This window comes from Macaca mulatta, chromosome 11 (assembly GCF_049350105.2).
Source record: "Macaca mulatta isolate MMU2019108-1 chromosome 11, T2T-MMU8v2.0, whole genome shotgun sequence".
In the NCBI taxonomy this organism is placed as follows: domain Eukaryota; kingdom Metazoa; phylum Chordata; class Mammalia; order Primates; family Cercopithecidae; genus Macaca; species Macaca mulatta.
In genome coordinates this window covers 29771381-29792241 of record NC_133416.1, presented here as the reverse complement: position 1 = coordinate 29792241, position 20861 = coordinate 29771381, and the positions used below count along the sequence as shown (strand labels likewise).

Below are 20861 nucleotides of genomic sequence, written 5' to 3'. Positions count from 1 at the left end.
TGTAGTTTTATTTGGGTTGAATCTGTTTGGTGTTCTAAGACTTTCCTATACCTGCATATTTACATCTTTCTCAAGTTTAGGGAAATGTTTTATCATTATTTCTTTGAATAAGCTTTCTACCTTTTGCTGTTCCTCAGTTTCCTCTTAAACACTAATAATTCCTAGATTTGGTTTTTTGAAGTTTTTTTCTATATCTTGTAGGTGGTCTTTGTTCCTTTTTGTTCTTTTTCTTTTTTCTTCTCTATGTATTTTCAAATGTCAGTCTTCAAGCTACTGATTCTTTCCTCTGCTTGGTTCATTTTGCTGTTGAGAATCTCTAGAGTTTTTCAACTCAGCAAATGTATTTCTCACTTCCAATATTTCTGTCTGAGTAAAATTATTTCAATGTCTTTGTTAGATTTCTCCGATACATTTTTGAATTGTTTTTCTGTGTTATCTTGGAGATCGCTGAATTTCCTTAAAACTGCTATTTTGAATTCTTGGTTGGAGAGCTCACAAATTGCCATCTTGTTCGGGTCAGTCACTGGATTTTTGCTTTGTCTTTTTGGCAAGGTCATGGTTTCCCATTTGCTTTTGTTTCTTGTGAGTATATGTCTGTGTCTTTGCAATGAAGGATTAGTTATTCAAATCACTGCCTCCTTTTCAGTTCTAGGTGACCTTAAGCTCAGGTTCACCTTGGCTATAATAAATGGTTGAAGCACTGCCTGTCCCAAATGTGGAAGGTCCCAAAGGGATTATCCCAGCAGTGTGGGAAGGCTGGCTAGGGCTTCGTGCCCAGGGGGCCTGGGGAACATACCTCCTACAGCCACTTTTATCTGGTCTCCTTTGGCCAAGTTACAGAGCAGAGTTTCTGGGCTGAAGATGGTAGCCCTGCCTCCCTATTTGTCTCTGCCTATCCTTAGGGATATTTCTCCCACGAAACAGTCCTAATGCTACTTGTGGGTTAAGGCAAGGACAGTTCTCCTGCCAGAAAAGCCAGAAAGGTGAGGAAGCTTATTAACCATCTCAGTTTCACTTTTCCAGCTTAGGAACCAGAAGTTGGAGGGGGATTTTCCATGTGGTTCATGTCTTGCAGAATGGGGTGGAAAGGGCATTGCAGATGCAGATGTCTGGTTCTCCTACCACTGTCTCAGAGTTCTTCCGTTTCTCTGTCGCCACAGGAACTGTCTCATCCTCATACTTGAGCTCTGGTTTGTTGCTGGTGAAGATCTCAGTCCTATATATTTGTTTGTTTGTTTGTTTGTTTCGTGGGGGAAATGGTGGTTGAGTGGGTGGGTGGGGGGAAAAGCCAGCTTGCTTCTGTGTGGCCATTTTGGAACTGGAAACTCCAATCTCCTGTATTTGCTAAACCGGCAAGTCTAACCTGTAAAGGATTGATATAGATAGATGAATGTTTGTTGAATGGATGACTAATGTAGTTGATCAGATGTATAGAGTAAAAGGGAGAAATGAGTGAATGATGTCTTCCAGGTTCCTGGTTTGGAAACTGGGCAAATATTGGTACCCTTCAGAAAAATAAGGACAATAGAGGAAAAGCAGGTTGGGGAAGAAAGGCAAAGTGATGAATTGCATTTTGGACAGGTTGAGGTTAAGGTCCCCCTGGAACATATTAATAGATGTGACCAGTAGGCTGTTGGCTGCGTTGTTCTGGAGCTAAGGAGAAGATCAGGATGGAATCATAGGTTTGAGAGTCATCATCAATTGATGGTAGTAAAGCTATAGGAGTGGATGAAACCACAGAAAATAAAGCAAGTAGAAAGCAGGCCTAGGATGAAGCCTAAAGGAATTCTGACATTCGAATGGCCAGCTGGTTAAAGGAAAACCAGGAGTGAGATATCACAGAAGCTGAGGGAGGAAGATTCGAGAAAGGGAAGACGTGGTCTGCAGTGACTAACATTCCAGAGAAACAAATGTTAGAGAACACAAAGAGGTCACTGGTGACCTTGATGAGAAGCATTTCAGTGGAGGAGATGAGATAAGAAGTGAATCAGAGAAGCGAAAGCAGGAAGCCTGGGAGCGTAGGCAAGTCTTATAAAAACCCAACTGTGAAGAGGAGGGTGGTCACTGGAGAAAGACAGGGGCCTAAAGATGATTGTGTCTGTAATCAGAGTAAACAGAGTAGGTTTAAATGCCCACGGGAAGGATTTAGAAAAGAGGGAGATGTTGAAGATGCAAGAGAGGGAGACAGACGGAGGTGTTGAGGGGAGATCGGATACAGAGCCCAGGTGAAGGGGTCTTTCGACCAAAGGAGCTCTCTTCCATTGTAGCAGGACAAGCCACAGACAAAACTCCTCAGACACTGAGTTAAAGAAGGAAGGGGTTTATTTGGCCTGGGGCATCGGCAAGACTCCTATCTCAAGTGCCAAGCTCTCCAAGTGGGCAATTCCTGTCCCTTTTAAGAGCTCACAACTCTAAGGATGTGCATGTGAGAGGGTCCTGATTGATTGAGCAAGCAGGGGGTACGTGACTGGGGGCTGCACGCACCGGTAATTAGATCAATTAGATCAGAACAAAACGAGATAGGGATTTTCACAGTGTATTTCCATACAATGTCTGTAATCTATAGATAATATAACCGATTGGGTCAGGGGTCGATCTTTAACTACCAGGCCCAGGGTGCAGGGCCGGGCTGTCTGCCTGTGGATTTCATTTCTGCCTTTTAGTTTTTATTTCTTCTTTCTTTGGAGGCAGAAATTGGGCATAAGACGGTATGAAGGGTGGTCTCCTCCCTTACCATATTGACAGGAAGGAGGCTGGAGCTGCGCATGCAGGTGAACTGGCAGTTTAGGAAAAGGAAACTGCTTTATGGCAGGAGAGCTCTGTGCACAGATTCTCCCCGCTAAAGAACCCCCTTCCCTTTGTGACCTGTTCATGCCAGTTGTACTTATAATATTTAACAAGGTGAGCTGAAGGAAATCAATTTAAAATAAAATCGAGTGAAATAAAATCAAACTAAATGAAAGCTACACTTTGCGAAAAATCCTTTAAAAGGTGAGTTGCTACTTTTTTGGGTCAAAGTAGGTGTGGGCAAAGTCAACTATAAAAGTTTGGATTTAAAAAAAAAAAACAACAGAACCCCTAAAACTGAGTAGGACTTTCACCTGTATTGCTTTACCTAAAAAGTCCAAATTGGACATCATCAATGAAAAATCATTGTCATGATTTTTGCAAACTCCAACTTATGGACCTTCTCCAAAAGGTCTTGGCTCTAACTCAGATGATTAACAAATGGATGCCCACTATGTTTTGTTTTTGTTTTTGTTTTTTGAGACAAGGTCTTTCTCTGTCACCCAGGCTGGAGTACAGTAGCCCCATTATAGTTCACTGTGGCCTTGAACTCCTGGGCTCAAGTGATCCTCCCACCTCAGCCTCCCAAAGTGCTGGGATTACAGGTGTGAGCCACTGCACCCAGGCCCACTTATGTTTTAAGTTAAAATAAAATGTCTACGTTATACATATGTTTCTTTTTTAGTGATTTCCTGCTTTAATAAGCCTTTTCAGTTCATGTAACAATGTGTAATCCCAACCACATCCCATAAGGGGATTTCTGCTGTACTTTCATGGTGAACATGGTGAAGTGATATGCACAGTCATCTCTTGTAAGGACAATGTGGTGACATGGAAAGTTTGAAGAAAGGGAAAAAGTTTGAAATTGCTGTTCATAGGGAATGGGCAAGATAACTGGCTTCATAAATATATGTAGCTCTACCGTCATGCCCTATGTGCCTATATCTAGCCCATTACCAGGAGGGGCACGATCTTACCACCTTACTCTTAGCTAGCTCACCAGCAACATACTTCGAGGTCAGTGGATGGAGCTTTCCTTTACTTGATACGTCTGGGTCAAGGGGATGGAGTGGATGGAGCATTCCTTTACTTGACCCATGTCATTACTTATAATTCATACAGAGTCAACCTTAGCCAGGCACCTGGAAGCTCATTCTTTCCCTGACCTCCCTCACTCTCTCCTTTCTTTTCTTCTTTTCGTTTCTTCTTCTTTTCTTTTCTACCCCTCTTCTCTTCTGCTAGACCCATCCTGTGAATGCCCATGCACCATGGTCAGGGCTGGAGGAAGGATTGTTTCTGGCTGCATTCTGGCAGGACAAATGTGGGTCTATCTGGTTGGTCACTCCTTACAGTTTTCCACAGGGTTCCCACCCATCCCCTACAGTTTCCATTCTTCAAAGTGCAGTATTAATAAGGCAAAACCAAAACAAAACAAAACAAAGTAAACTTTGTGTTGCTAATACTGATGAGCTCCCCACCCTAGGTGAGTGCCGCAGACTGAATGTTTCCTGATTCATATGTTGAAATCCTAACCCCACTGTGATGGTATTAGGAGGTGGGACATTCGGGAGGTGATTAGGTCATGATGGTGGAGTCCTTGTGAATGGGATTAGTGCCCTCATTAAAAGGGTCTCAGAGAGCAACCTTTCTCCTTTTCCATCATGTAAGGACACAGCAAGAAGACAGTTGTCTCTGAACCAGGAATTGGAATCCTCATCAGATACTGAATCTGAGAGTATCTTGATTTTGGATGTCTCAGCCTCCAGACTGTGTGAAATAAATGTTTGTTGTTTAAGCAATCTATGGTATTTTTGTTATAGCAGCCCAAATGGAATAAGACAGTAGGAATGGAAAAGATCGAAGTGGGTAAAGAAAAACAAGAACCTCATGGGGCGGGGGGTGGAAGAGAGAAAAAGAGAGAGAGAGAGAGAACGGAGGGGTAACAAAGCAAAATAGGAATCAGATGAGTGGTGGCATTAACGAAGACAAAGAACAAACAAGAGAAAGATTTTTCCTGTCCCTTTTAACAGAAAGAAAGGAAAACTCTACCTCTTTAGAGTTTAGAGTAGTGGTTCTCCATTATGGGGGTGGGGAGTTTGCACCCCACCCTTCCAGAGGACATTCGGCCCTGTCTGCAGACATTTTTGGTTGTCACAATTGGGGGTTGCTGCTGCCATCTAGCGGATAGAGGTCAGGGATGCAGCCAACAGTGCACCGGACAGGCTCCCATGGCAAAGAATTATACAGCTCCAAATGTCAGTAGTGCCAAGGTAGAGAAACCGTGCTCTAGAAAATGTGTCACTGTCATCTGAAAACTGTGAAGCATCCTCCAAAATGGGAACATTACCCAGGAGTTTAAAACGTGCCTGCCTAAGGAACCCCGGCTTCTCAGCACAGTTTATCCTGCCATAAAAAAGAATGTGAAGGTCTCCAAGAGGACAGGGAGATTTCAGGAGCCCCTTGGAAGGTGGTGGTTGTGAGTGGAGCCTTCCATGGCCTGGTAGCAGGTGCCGCCTCTGTGTAGCAGACAGCCTCCTACAGACACTCCCTCAGTCACTGCAGCTGCCCATGGTGCCATCTCTAGAGCAAACAAGCTCTCGTATTTGACTTAGAGGACCACCCTCCCTTAAAATGTCCTCTTGCTATTTATATAAGTTTGGATTATTTCCATAGCTGGGGAATGGCTACATTATTTTCTCCTTAAGCTGCCACAGATATTATTAGTCAACTTTGCAGTATTTTTTTCTTTTTCTTTTTTTTTTTTTTTATTATAAACTAATTGTCTAAATCCAGTGATAAAAAAGAATGGAACTTTTTTAGTTGGTTTGTTTTCCTGAAAATGCTAGCATATCTTCTTTTTGTGTTCTAAAAATACATAGACAACTTCTGTACTCAATTTTGCTACAATAGGAGGGTCATTGTTCGGCTGCTCATTAGATGTTATATTTGGAAAGCTGTCTCTGTATTTTGCTCTTCAAATGTGAGGAAATTCTAATATTATCAAGATCACAAAGAATAAGCCTCAACAAGTCTAGATAAAATGGACCAAGCTAATACCAGACACGAAGCAAGCAATAGTTCACAGTAGCGTGTCTCAGAATCACCTAGAGGGCCCATTAAAGGTTTCTGGGCCCTATACTCAGATTCAGTGGGCTCAGGTGGGGCCAAAGAATTTGCATTCCCGACAAGCTCCCAGATGACACTAACGTTATCAGTCCCAGGACTGATATTGGGAACCACTGTAGATTCCGACATTTATTTTTGATGGATTCTGTTTTGGTACTAGGTTATGTTTCAGAAATCAGCTCTTTACTTTTCAGAACCACGTAGTATGTTACTCTCTAATGGTTGTTCTTGTGACCACACATCTGAGATTGGAGAACATTAAGCTTTAAGATGTTTTGCACAGGGAGGTGAGAGTTGCAGTGAGCTGCGATGGCACCGCCGCACTCCAGCCTGGGTGACAGAGCCAGACCATGTCTCCAAAAGATGTTTTGCAATCTTGCATGTTCATGGCCACTGTTGGTATGATTTTTAATAACTTTATTTTCTGTGGCCTCTTAAGAAATATTTTAGTAACAAATGCTCATTAAAACTGTATCTATGTAAATATATAATCTTGAGTTAAAGGAAGAACGGCCTCTAGGCAGTAGGCCTAAGCAGCCATGATTTCTCATCTGTGCAAAACACCAGCTAGATATCTAATTAATAATGACTTCATTCCTTTTGTGGCTTAGTTTTTCAATATTTGTAATCATTATAGTTTAAAACAATCACTTAAAGTTGGGTAGAGTTTTAGAATTTCCTTTCTCCTGACACTTTTGAAATGTTCATTCCTGGTTGAGAATATATGTGTATATATGTGTGTGTGTGTGTATGTGTGTATGTGTGTGTGTATGTGTGTATATATGTGTGTATGCGTGTGTGTGTATATGTGTGTATGTGTATGTATGTGTGTGTGTGGTATGTGTGTGATGTGTTTGTGTGTGTGTGTGTGTGTATACATCTGCATCTGCTCATGGTGTGGAGCATCCCTTTCATCTCTAGAGCAGATGCCCACTTATTTGACTTAGAGGTAGCCCCCTCCCTTAAAATGTCCTCTATCTATATAAGTTTGGATTGTTTCCATAGCTGAGGAATGGCTACATTATTTTCTCCTTAAGCTGCCACAGATAATATTAGTCAACTTTGCAGCTATACTCTTATGCTGTTAACGTTTCCTTCTTGTATTGTTAGCGACCAATCCTCTAAATCTAGTGATAAAAGAGAATGGATCTTTTTTAGTTGCTTTGTATTCCTGAAAATGCTAGCATACACACACACACGTATATATGTGTGTACATGTATGTTTATATTTTTTCTTGTTTTTTAAACTTTAAAAATTATACATTTTCTTGGAGACCAAATTTCACAAGATAGTTAAGATGCAGAATAAAGTTGACTAACATTTTCCAGAGAACTGACACCAACGTTATAAATGGCCATTCTATGGTAAATACTGGAGAACTGTTTCAATAATACTGTTTCATACAAATCTAATTTCACAGTATTTTAATAGAAACAATATAGAAAATGAGGATTAATCAGTGAAATAATTTCTGTCTGGGAGGATTTCTCAGTGAGTTTCATATGCTTGTAATCATTGTGAATCTGCAGCTATGACTGTTTTCCAACGTGGCATGTTTGGAGAATTCGGCTTTAATGAATATGCTTTTGGAAGTGTTTTTGAAGACATAATGACAAACAGATTTCATGTAACCTGTCACCTCAGTTGATCGTGAATGGTTGCCTGGAGCTCTGTGTTGAGAAGGGTTCTGAAGCCCATTTGGGTTCAGCAAGCAAAAGCGTGATATTTCTTTAGCCGCATCTGCTGGGGATGTGGAAAGGATATGGTACAAATGCTGTGTGCTTGCTACCCCTCTTTTAGATATGAACAGGGATAGTTCTTTTTTTCTGTCTCCCATTTCTTCTTCTTATATAGTTGTATAAATTAGCTTCTCATATTTACAATGCTGAACTAACGATTTACAAATACAATTTTCATACTACATATTTCAAGAAATTTCCTAAGGTTTTCAAAATGTATTTCATGGCATTTGTTAAAAGTTTTTAATATATTTTTTCCCAAATAAGTAGGATATGTGCTTCAGCAACTGAGATGGAAATAGACACCAAAAGCACAAGCAACAAAAGCAAAAATAGACAAGTAGGACTGCCTCAAACTTAAAAGCTTCTGCACATCAAAGGAAACAATCAGTGGAGTGAAAAAAAAAACCTATGGAATGTGAGAAAATATTTGCAAATCAGGTATCTGATAGGGTGTTAACATCCAGAATACATACATACATATATATATATATATATATTTTTTTTTTTTTTTTTTTTTTGAGATGGAGTCTCACTTTGTCACCCAGGCTGGAGTGCAGTGGTGTGATCTCAGCTCACTGCAAGCTCCACCTCCCGGGTTCACACCATTCTCCTGCCTCAGCCTCCCAAGTAGCTGGGACTACAGGCGCCCGCCACCACGCCTGGCTAATGTTTTGTATTTTTAGTAGAGGCAGGGTTTCACCATGTTAGCCAGGATGGTCTCAATCTCCTGACCTCATGATCCACCCATCTTGGCCTCCCAAAGTGCTGAGATTACAGGTGTCAGCCACTGCACCCGGACCCAGAATATATTTTTAAAAACTCAACAAAAAGAAGCCAAATAACTTGATTTAAAAATGAGCAGAGGACAGAAGATATACAAATGGCCAACAAACATCCGAAAAGACACCCAACATCACTAATCATTAGAGAAATGCAAATTAAAACCACAATGAGATATCACTGCACACCCATTAGGAGGGCCACTATCCAATAAACAGAATAATAGGAGTATAACAAGAGTTATAACAAGAGTTGGCAAGGATGTGGAGAAACTGGAACCCTTATGCACTGGTGATTGCAATGTAAAATGGTGCAACCACTATGGAAAACAGTTTGGAGATTTCTTACCTCAAAAAAAAAAGAAAAAGAAAACGGAATTATCATATGATCCAGCAATCCCACTTTCAATCCAAAGAATTGAAAGTAGGATCTTGAAGAGATATTTGCACACCCATGCTCCTGCCAGCAGTATTCGTAATAGCTAAGAGGTAGAAGTAACCTAAATGTACTTCAATGGATGGATGGATTTTTTAAAAACATGATCTACAATGGAATATTATGCAGCCTCAAAAAAGAAGGAAATTCTGTCACATGGTACAACGTGGATGAACACTGAGGCTATGATGCTAAGAGAAATCCAGTCACAAAAAGACAAATACTTCATGTAAGTATTTGTATTTAAAGTATTCAATCTTATAGAAACAAAGCAGAATGGATGTTGCCAGTGGCTGAGGAGAAGAGGAAATGGTATAGAGTTTCAGTTTTGCAAGATAAAAACATTCTAGAGATCTGTTGCAAAACAACATGACTACAGTTAACCACTAAGCGTGTGATTCAGTAGTGTTAAGGTAGTAAATTTAGGCCAGGTGCAGTAGCTCATGCCTGTAATCCCAGCACTTTGGGAGGCCGGATCACTTGAGGTCAGGAGTTCGAGACCAGCCTGGCCAACAATGGCGAAAACCCATCTCTATTAAAAATTTAAAAAATTAGCCAGGCATGGTGGTACACACCTGTAATCCCAGCTACTAGGGAGGCTGAGGCAGGAGAATGGCTTGAACCCAGGAGGCAGAGTTTGCAGTAAGCTGAGATCGCACCACTGCACTTCAGTCTGGGGCAACAGAGCTGTCTTTAAAAAAAAAAAAAAGATAGTAAATTTTATGTTTTTTTTTTTCACAATTAAATATCTTTTGTAAAAGAAATTGCTGTGCATTGAGTTCAGGGGGTTGGGGTCTCTGAGAGCGCACCATAAGTCAAAGGTTTATCAAAATCACGGTTGAGAGCATGCATCGAGCTGCTTGGGTCTGGATTCTAACTCCACTGCTTCTGAGCAGTGGGGTAAGTTACTTAACTCTTAAGCCCCAGTTTGCTTGTGTATAAAATGGGGGATAATACCAGCATTTATCTTCAGGATTGTTAGGAGGCTTACATTAATACATGTAATAGGCTTAGGAACTGTGCCAGCCATGGTAAGTATTTAATGAAGGTTCTATTTTATTCTTATTCCCTCAAAATTTCAACAACGCAAGAGAATTCAGATTGTAGCATTGGCAGATGGTTCCAAGAATAAACATGTTGGAATTAGATTTCTATATATAACAAAAGTTTAAAGGAATGCTAACACAGCCAAACTGTTTCTGAAAGTTTGGTTCTAACACAGTGGAACCTCCTGGGTTCAAGCAATTCTCCTGCCTCATTGACGGAAGTGTTTGATGGGTGGTCCGATAAATTAAAAATTTTAAAAGGAAACGTTAAAGTCAGAAAAAGCCACTATTCCCTCTGCTATCTTATAAATATTTTATAAACAAATATATAGAACTATATTTTATAGTTTGAACGCTTTTCAGAAAATAAGAGAAGAAAAAGTGATATACTATCACATAATGGAAAGATCAGTATCAAACTCTACTGTGTTTATTAACTTAAACAGTTTGGTACTGGTGAAAGAACAGACAATCACATTAATTCAACTCCTTGCCCACCACCACCATTACTTCCTTTCAAAACGAGTACCAGAATATTCAAGAACTTAATCAATGGTAATGGCAACATTTCAAATCAGTGGGAAAAGAAAGGACTAGTCACTGGAGAGTTGTGGAGAAAGAGCATAATATTTTGGAAAGAAAAATAGACTCCTGTATCTTATTATAGGCCAAAATAAACTTCAGCTAGATCAAAGACTTTAGTATAAACTACGAAACCACAGGACACCTAGAAGGAAACTGAGGTGTGTGTTTATTTGATCTTGGGGTGGAGAAGTTTTCCCTCCTAAGCATAAAAACAAAGAAATTAAGCAAGAAAAATCAACATATTTAACCACATAAAATTAACTCTGGAAAGAATGCTGAATGCAAACTGTTTATGGCAATTGGGCAATTTTGATCTGGCAATTGCACTCCAAGAAATTCATTCTAAACAACAGAAGAGAGGTATACAGCATGTGTGTGTGTAGAAGGATATTAGCTGTCATGTTACCCATAACAGTAAAACTTTCCAACATCCTAAATGCTCCATAATAAAGAAATATTTAAATGAATTGTTGACTTCCGATTCTATACTCATTCTGGGCCACTCATGAGTGACAATAAAAGCATACTTAGAAACATAAGTACAATAATCAGCTAAAAAATGGTATAAGTGGTTGCTCTGGAGAACAAGAATTAGGGCTAAGGTGGGGACTTTTTTTTTTTGTAATTTTATGACTTTAAATGTTATCTGACTTTTAACCAATATATGTGTTACTTTGTACAATTTCATTATTCTTTTTTGTATTAAACAGTAGGATTCTAACTTTTAAAAAATCATTAGAATATAAAGGCCTTGAAAAAAGAGAAAGAATAGCCAAGTGTTGACTATGGTTTTTCACTAGGTGGTAAAATTCCTTATTAGGTGATTTTTATTTTCTTTTTAGCACCTTTATATAATCCTGAATTTTCCAAAAATGAATGTAAAGTTCTTCTACAATCAGAAAAAACAATTAAAAATGCAATCTGCTACTAATATGTTACTACAAAGAAACAGAATTAGTGTCTTTTTACTCCTGTTTATTATTTTACATATAATCTGTGTCCATTTTCTCCCCCAATAATAGATATTTCAGACACTATAACTGTGTTTTACTTGAACTTTGCTAAATCAAATGGAGCATTTATGGGCTCCCAAATAATTTAATCATCAGCTAATTATGTGATATTGGTCTACAATCCCTTCTGGTAGATGAGAAGCCTTTTGGGTGATTGCTCAGTCAACAAAGTATTAAATACAATTTTCAAGGGCTCTGTTAAGTTTTAAGTTTATGTAATGTAGGCATCTCATTTTAGTGTAGTTGTGTAAAAAAAAAAAAAAAAAGTAAATTTATTTGATGTATTTACCCCCAAGGTAAAATGTAACAGATTTCCTCCTGGACAGGAGTAAATGTGAGAAGCATTGCCTTAAAGTCAGCCAAGAGCTAGGAGTGTCTAAGAAACTGTAATTCCAAGGCCAGAGGCACACAGCTGGACAAGAATTTAAGACAACTCTTAATATTGACTCCCTTAACACACAATGCCTTAAGCAATGGACAAAGTCCTCCACAGTGACTAGTGGCTGAGTATCAAAAAAAAAAAAAAAGGTGGCCAAGATTAAGATTAAAAAGGTGTGACACAGCTTTCTCTGCCTTGCCTCCCCTCCTCAACAAAAAACAACCAAAACAGCCAAACAAAAAGATTGAGGCTCACGTACTGAAAGTGCCCTTGCAAAAATTATAACAGTGAGAAAAATCTGACATAGGAAAATCATGACAGTTACGGAAATCTGACCTAACCAGCTCCATCTTGCTTCTAACTTCCAAGGTATCCTTGTTCATTCCTGGGTGTAGGTTGAATTAACTTTGGGAGGGGTTTAGTTTATAGTTTAACTTTGAAACAAAGATGCTAACAGCCCCTCCCTGAAACAAACACACTCCTTGCCTGGGGACCAGACTGCCTTTGTAAAACTAACAAATTATTTACAAGATTAGAAATTATGGCTTGGGAGTATTCCCACCCTCCCCAATTGCTCCTGTGGATAACATCACTATTGTAAAACCTAACATTGGTGTTCAGAGATGTTTCTGATGAACCAACTGGTGTCACCCACAAGGGTAATCCGGCTCAACTAGTTCTGCGATCCCACCCAGGAACAGAAGACAGCAAGAAAAACCAGCTTCAACCCCGTATGATTTCATCCCCAACTCGACCAATCGCATTCCCCATTCCCTAGCCTTCTGCCTGCAGAAACATCTTGAACAAACTCTCACCTCCAAAGTTTGGGGATGGCTGATTTGAGTAACAATAAAACTCCAGTCTCCCATTTACCTGGCTCTGCATGCATTAAACTCTTTTTTATTATTATTATTATACTTTAAGTTCTAGGGTACATGTGCACAATGTGCAGGTTTGTTGCATATGTATAAATGTGCCATGTAGGTATGCTGCACCCATTAACTCGTCATTTACATTAGGTATATCTCCTAATGCTATCCCTCCCTGCTCCCCCAACCCCGTGACAGGCCCTGGTGTGTGATGTTCCCCTTCCTGTGTCCAAATGTTCTCATTGTTCACTTTCCACCTATGAGTGAGAACGTGCGGTGTTTGTTTTTTTTGTCCTTGTGAAAATCAATGTGCAAAAATCACAAGCATTCCTATACACCAATAACAGAGAGCCAAATCATGAGTGAACTCCCATTCACAATTGCTTCAAAGAGAATAAAATACCTAGGAATACAACTTACAAGGGATGTGAATGACCTCTTTAAGGAGAACTACAAACCACTGCTCAACGAAGTAAAAGAGGACACAAACAAATGGAAGAACATTCCATGCTCACGGATAGGAAGAATCAATATTATGAAAATGGCCACACTGCCCAAGGTAATTTATATATTCAATGACTTTCTTCATAGAATTGGAAAAAAAAACACCTTTAAAGTTCATATGGAACCAAAAAAGACCCCACATTGCCAAGACAATCCTAAGCCAAAAGAACAAAGCTGGATGCATCATGCTACCTGACTTCAAACTATGCTACGAGGCTACAGTAACAAAAACAGCATGGTACTGGTACCAAAACAGAGATATAGACCAATGGAACAGAACAGAGGCCTCAGAAATAATACCACACATCTACAACCATCTGATCTTTGACAAACCCGAAAAAAATAAAAAATGGGGAAAGGATTCCCTATTTAATAAATGGTGCTGGGAAAACTGGCTAGCCATAAGTAGAAAGCTAAAACCAGATCCCTTCCTTACACTTTATATGAAAATTAATTCAAGATGGATTAAAGAATTAAATGTTAGACCAAAAACCATAAAAACCCTAGAAGAAAATCTAAGCAATACCATTCAGGACATAGGCAAGGACTTCATGTCTAAAACACCAAAAGCAAGGTAACAAAAGCCAAAATTGACAAATGGGATCTAATTAAACTAAAGAGCATCTGCACAGCAAAAGAAACTACCATCAGAGTCAACAGACAACCTACAGAATGGTAGAACATTTTTGCAATCTACTCATCTGACAAAGGGCTAATATCCAGAATCTACAAAGAACTCAAATTTACAAGAAAAAAACAACCCCATCAAAAAGTGGGCAAAGGATATGAACAGATACTTCTCAAAAGAAGACATGTGTGCAGCCAAAAGACACATGAAAAAATGCTCATCATCACTGGCCATCAGAGAAATGCAAATCAAAACCACAATGAGATACCATCTCACACCAGTTAGAATGGCAACCATTAACAAGTCAGGAAACAACAGGTGCTGGAGAGGATGTGGAGAAATAGGAACACTTTTACACTGTTGGTGGGACTGTAAAGTAGTTCAACCATTGTGGAAGACAGTGTGGCAATTCCTCAAGGATCTAGAACTAGAAATACCATTTGACCCAGCCATCCCATTACTATTAATGGGTATAATCCCATTTAATTATGGATTATACCCATTACTATTAATGGGTATAATCCCATTAATACCCAAAGGATTATAAATCATGCTGCTATAAAGACACATGCACATGTATGTTTATTGCAGCACTATTCACAATAATAGAGATTTGCAACCAACCCAAATGTCCATCAATGATAGACTGGATTAAGAAAATGTGGCACATATATGCCATGGAATACTATGCAGCCATAAAAAAGGATGAGTTCATGTCCTTTGTAGGGACCTGGATGAAGCTGGAAACCATCATTCTCAGCATTAAACTCTTTACTGTAATTTCCCCATCTTGATAAATTGGTTCTATCTGGGCAGCAGGCAAGAAGAGCCCGTTGTGTGGTTGCAATACCTACAACAATTCTAGGGAGTCAACCAGCATGAATTACAAGAGGTTCTATTGTCCCTTCTGCAGATAACCCCTTCCTCCCTCTGGCCCCAGGCTGTCTGGCTGTTGGCTATTTCTGATGTCTTTTCCCCTTCAAGGATGCCTTTAAAGTTCATTTTAATGTATTTAATAAGAATTAAAATGTTATAAAGGGAAGGCAAAATAAGCAGTATGTTCTGTCCACCCTGAGGCCCTCTGTTCCCTACTCCACTTTCCTCAGAAGAGCCCTAGAATAAGAGGTCTGCGGACACGTCCATTTGTTGTTTGTGAATGGCAAGATCAGCAGTTCTCAAAGTGTGGTCCCCAGGCCAGATACCTCAGGATCACCTGGCAACCTACTGGAAATGCAAAATCTCAAGCTCCAAGACAGACCAACTGAATTGGAAATTATGGGCGTAAGGGGATCCATAATCTGTGTTTTAACAAGTCCTCCAGGTAATTCTGATGCAACTAAATGTGAGAGCCATTGGTCTGGATAAATAGGAAAAACCTGCAAGAGTGTAACATATTTTGACTACTCTTCACAAGCAAAGTTAAAGCCTGACCTTCCCATACTCTATTAGCACTCTGCACATCCCTTTAAAGCAGCAGCTATCATATTCTATAGTTACTGCTTTCCACTGTCTTTCTACTAAACTGTGGTCTCTTAAGAGCAGGGACTGTGGCATTTTCAATTTTCTCTAAGAGCATAGCACAGGATAAATAAGTGCTTAAATGGAAACAAATGGTGTCATTTATTAAGAACCATTTGAACTTTCTTTTAAAATGCCTTATAGATGTCCCCCTTAGCAAACAAAATTGTTTATCTCTTTGTGCTGTAGACATACGTCTTCCCAAACACCCTACCTCAGTTGGGTTCTCTAGGTACTTAACGCTTTCCCATTGGTTATGAATTTCTACTGTTATTTGGGTTAAACTTTTGCAAGGCTTAAACTGCTGTTATACTACTTATATATTTGTTTGCTATATAGTCTCAGGAACTTTTTACTAACTTAATGAAGCATCTCTATAACACTAATTTCCAACATTTATTATCATACTGTAGAGCTTATATATATAAAATATATATTATATATATAATATTACATATATAATATTACATAATAATATATATTACATACATAATATATAATACATATCATATTACATATATATGTTATATTACATATTTTATATATTGCATCTATTATATATAATATACATTATATTACATATATAATTTATTACATTGCACATATATTATATTGCATATATGTTACATATATAATATATATTATATATCATATTACATATATAATATATTATATATTATATAATATATATTACATATATAATATATATTATATTACATATATAATATATATTATATATTATATTACATATATAATATATATTATATATATTATATTACACATATAATATATATAATGATCATTGTTAAAATTACTGTCAACGTGATAAGCACTTTATGTAAGCTAATTTAATCCTCACTAAAGCTCTGCAAGGGTATTTACAAACGAAGTCTACTTTACAAACGAAGAAACTGGGGCTCAAAAGCTTCAGTGTGCTGCTCATCTCAGATCTGTCTCCCATCCTCCATACTCACATATCCAACTATCTACTAGACATCACCCGGATGAACACAACTTGTGTAGAACTGATGCATCTTCTACTCCAAAGTTGTCTCTCCTCGTGTAACTCTTACCTCTTGAACAGCACTGCAATCCAGACCCCTGGGGCCAGAAACTTGAGTCATTATTCACAGCTTTTGCTTCAACATTTCCCATATGCAATTGGTCCTCAAGTTCTTGCCATTCTACTTCTGTAATACTAATCTCAAATCTGTATCCTCTTCACCTTCACAGCCTCTTGTGCTGGCAGCAGGAGACCTGGGGAAGAGGAGAGTCCAATGTGTTGGAAGATTCCCATGGGAGATCCCCATGTTATTTATGGGATTCCAACAGGGCTGCCTTGCCAACCTTCAACCCAAGGTTGGGCATGTATCACAGCCTGGCCAATCCATATATTCCAGCCTGTTGACCTGGAAAGAACCTACTGCTTATTTTGCCTTCCCTTCCTAACATTTTAATTCTGATTAAATAAATTAAAATAAACTTTAAAGGCATCCTTGAAGGGGAAAAGATGTCAGATGCCAACAGCCAGACAGCCTGGGGCCAGAGGGAGGACCGGGTTATCTGCAGAAGAGACAATAGAAGCTTGTAATTCATGATGGTTGACTCCCTAGAATTAGTGTAGGTACTGTAACTGCCCAATGGAAGGTCCAGGTAGACCAAGTTGATCCAGAGGCCCAGTCAGTGCACATTTGCGTGTGAATTACTAGGAAACAGAGAGGCTCTCTTTCCATTGAAATTGTCAGGTATAAGAACAATACATGCTTGGAACTTCTGAGTGTCATTATGGGGAGAGGGTCTACCGACACATAAAACCAGCTCAGAGGAAAGCAAAGCTGACAGATGAAATGAGGAAGAGGCAGAAAGGGAGGAGGAGAGAGTAAGAGGGTCAGATAAGGCTGATGATGTTGGAGTCTGATATGAGCAGAAGAAAATCTTTACTGGTTAAACCACTGAGATTTTGGAGTTGTTATAGCAGTTAATATACCCTGGGGAACACACCCAGAAACACAGATAGTAACAGAGTTCAATGTACCCCTCTGCCCAGTGGTTTGAGGGCACTGGATGGTTTCCTTAATCTATGTTTCCACATTAGAAAGTAGTTAAGGGCATACTTTTTGGAGGAAGTTTATTAAATTAAAAAAAAAAAAACTACAATGAGTAATTATAAAAATATAATTTCACTCTTTTCATTATTTACTACAAAAATTTAAAAATACCAATATACAGACAAGCGCAAGTGAACTGGAAAAGAGCTAAAAATTTTATAAAAGACAAATCTAAACTCAAGAATATATGAGCAGTGACGTACACCACATACTCTCAAGTGAGTTCAGAAAGCATATTCCATGCTGGACAGGTTTCTTTCCAGGTCAGTTTTTATTGGCACCACACCTGGAAAGCTCCCTAAGCCAAAGTTCTTATGTGTCAGGATCTTCCTAGACCTCCCTTGGAAAGCATTTCTCATAAAACAACTCTCACCAGACAGGCTGACTTATTGTAGGCGCAAAAATCATAAATGCCTCTCATAGGCCCCATGGAGCTTGGAAAAAAAAGATCTGCTAATGAAAACAAAGCATTATAAAAACGGAAAAGTGGCACCTAGTGGCCACTTAGCAGCTTTTCTTTATGGCTTCTAGTTAATCATAGATGTCGGCCTCTCTGCCCATAGCATTGTGCTGGGCAAGTACGAATCTCCAATTCCAGAGCCCAGCAATGACCTGCCCGAGGGGGAGATACCTCTCGGCAGCATGATCTGAACCCGGACACTACTAAACATGGTCTGGTAACTAAATATTGGCTATTTCTTGTAGCTGTGCCCCAGATTTTATGGAGATCCCTCAATGACTATGATGACAAAGACCTCCTTTTCTGTCGTGACACTGTAAATAAACACTTCCCTTTAAATTCCATTTATTAAGCTCTATTCTGTACTTTCCTGTTTGTCTTTCTGTTTCACGACAGATTTCTAAATTTGGTGATGACCATATAACTCATTTCACTTGATTCCAAGTATCATCCTGTAATAAAATATCTGATATTTTAAAGTTTATTATTTTCAAAAGTTTAAATTTGGTAACATGGATAGAGACTTGTTATTTGATCTTACAGATTCAAGGATCAATAAATAATTGTTCTTCAAACATGGTACTTAAGGAAAAATGTTCTTACAGTATAAACTTTGGTCTACTTCAATAGTAACCACTTAATATAATGTTCTAGAGCAGCACTGTCCAATAGAAATATAATCTGAGCCACATGTATAATTTTATTTTCTTCTAGCCACATTAAAAAAGTAAAAAGATACAGAATTTTAATGTTTTATTTAATTCAGTATATCCAAAATATCATTTGAACATGTAATTAATATAAAATTATTAATGTGATATTTTACATTCTTTTGGTAATACTAGTCTTCAAAATCTGGTATGTATCTTACATTGACAGCACACCTCACTTTGTGCTAGCCACACTGCAAGTACTCAGCAGCCACATGTGGCTAGTGGCTACCGCACTGGACAGCACAGTTCTAGGTTCCACCCTAACGCCCACGTCCTGTGGATTAGAATCCCAGGATCAGAGTTGGAAGTAAACAGAGAGTTCAAACCTCCTTTTAAAAATGAGGCAGCTGAGGCACAGAGAGTTTAAATGGCTTGCATGAGGTCACACAGCTAAATTCAGCCTCAACAGGGTCTTCTGATTCTAGGCACTCTTCCCACTCCACTACATTATTGTACTGGTAATTCTAAGGGTTAAAAAAAAGTCTACAGTACTGTTTTTATACTTTTATGCAATTTGTGGATATGTTCTTTCTCACCAAAGTTCAAACAATTGATTTGTAGGAGAAAAAAGTAACATAGTGTATGCCATAAAAATATGTCATGTCCAACAGCAAATATCAAATTTAGTTGAAGACAACTAAAACATTTTGAAGGAAACACAAACCTTAGGAGAGCGACGGTATCATACGATGCATGGATTAGATTCTGAGTCCAGGACAAAAGGATCTACAGAAAATATTAGAGTGAACTAATAAAGGATCAAACCATGCACAGAGTATTCAACTGGCTATCTGCCCACTGGTCTATGGAATCGAACAGCCCCTCCTCTTGCAAAGAGAAAAAACTGCCACTGTCTGAGGCAGCACTGGTCTGCCTCTAGAAACTCTGCCTCTCAAATCCTGGCATCAGGAGGGCAGGTCTGCCCCCATCTGCTTTTGAGGCCATCCAGCCATGATGGCCTACCCTGCCACTCCCAGCTCAGGCAGACTCTTTGGAAGCCAAGTCCAACCCGCAATGGCTCAGTCCCCTAAAAAGTGATATTGGTAGGCAGGCCTCCCTGCCCAATTTAGAGAACACAGGGGATCTTTCACTTAACTATAGTGCTTAGGCTGCTGCACACCAATTCTCCCCATCTCATAGGATTTCTTTGGCTTATTCTAAACCTGATGTCTCTCAGGTCCTCGAGTGTCAGACCAGGAATGATGCCGACCCTCCGACATTGCTGGGACACTGTATCAGTTCAAGAGGTCAGGGTGCCAATACATCCTTGTCCACGCAGCCCCTGCACATTTCACACTTGAACATTTGTTTTTGGTTATTGTCTGTTGGTATGTTTGTCATTAACATGTCTGACAGAAGTTCTAATCTATCACCTACAGCTAAAGAAATAGCATGCAGGGTCAAAATGCTTTGTTTTGGCGAGGGGCTCTGAGGGAAATTTGCTGGAAAGATGTAGCACCATATAGAACAGGAAACTGGATTTGAAGCCCACATTGAAGTGTGAGGGCTGCTGCATGAGTTCCCAGCCTATCTGACTTTCATTTGTGAGGCACAAGAGAGAATATATGGGAGCATACTCGGTAAGCTATGAAGAGATACCGAAGCAGAAAGTGTCATAAAGTAGGATCCCCGAGAAGGTAGACATGCAGTATTTTAAATAATCTTAATTCTTATACTCAACTTGAGCCATCTCTAGATTAATTACTGTTAAAAATGCTCTCCAAATTTTAAATTATAACTAGAAAATCGGTTTTAAAATTATTTCTCATTGCCTCATAATTTAAAAAATGTACTTGTCATTTGTTTCATTACCTTTGGTTACAGGCAATAATAACTGTAATTACCTAGTTACCTAGAAAGCTACAACTAGTTCCTAGGTCAGTTAGTTAATCATTTAACCAGTGAGACCAATGTTTTCCCAAATGTGTATAAAGAAACTTGTTTATATACATTACACATTTAAAACTATGAATTCAATGTGTGACTTTACACAGGACATTTAATCTGCCCAGGCCTACTTTTTTCCTCTAGGACAAATCTATCCCTAAGTATTTTTTCAATGTCAAAAACCTAATCTAGCTATAATAGAGATCTTCAGTGATTATATTAAGAGTAAATCTTATTTATTTATTTTTTTTGAGATGAAGTCTCACTCTGTTGTCCAGAC

The 20861-nt window shown here is 38.8% G+C and overlaps 1 protein-coding gene across 2 annotated transcripts in view; it reads right to left on the bottom strand.

Moving 5' to 3' along the window:
- Positions 1–20861, bottom strand: part of SMCO2 (single-pass membrane protein with coiled-coil domains 2) — an 87575-nt gene that overhangs the window by 63480 nt on the left and 3234 nt on the right. The window contains exon 1 of one of the 2 annotated variants that reach the window (XM_077953766.1): positions 16487–16627. The exons of the other annotated variant lie outside the window; for it this stretch is intronic. The gene's annotated coding sequence lies outside the window, so the exon portion shown is untranslated. Of the gene's footprint in view, positions 1–16486; positions 16628–20861 lie in introns of those variants that run through there. 2 annotated transcript variants of the gene reach the window in all.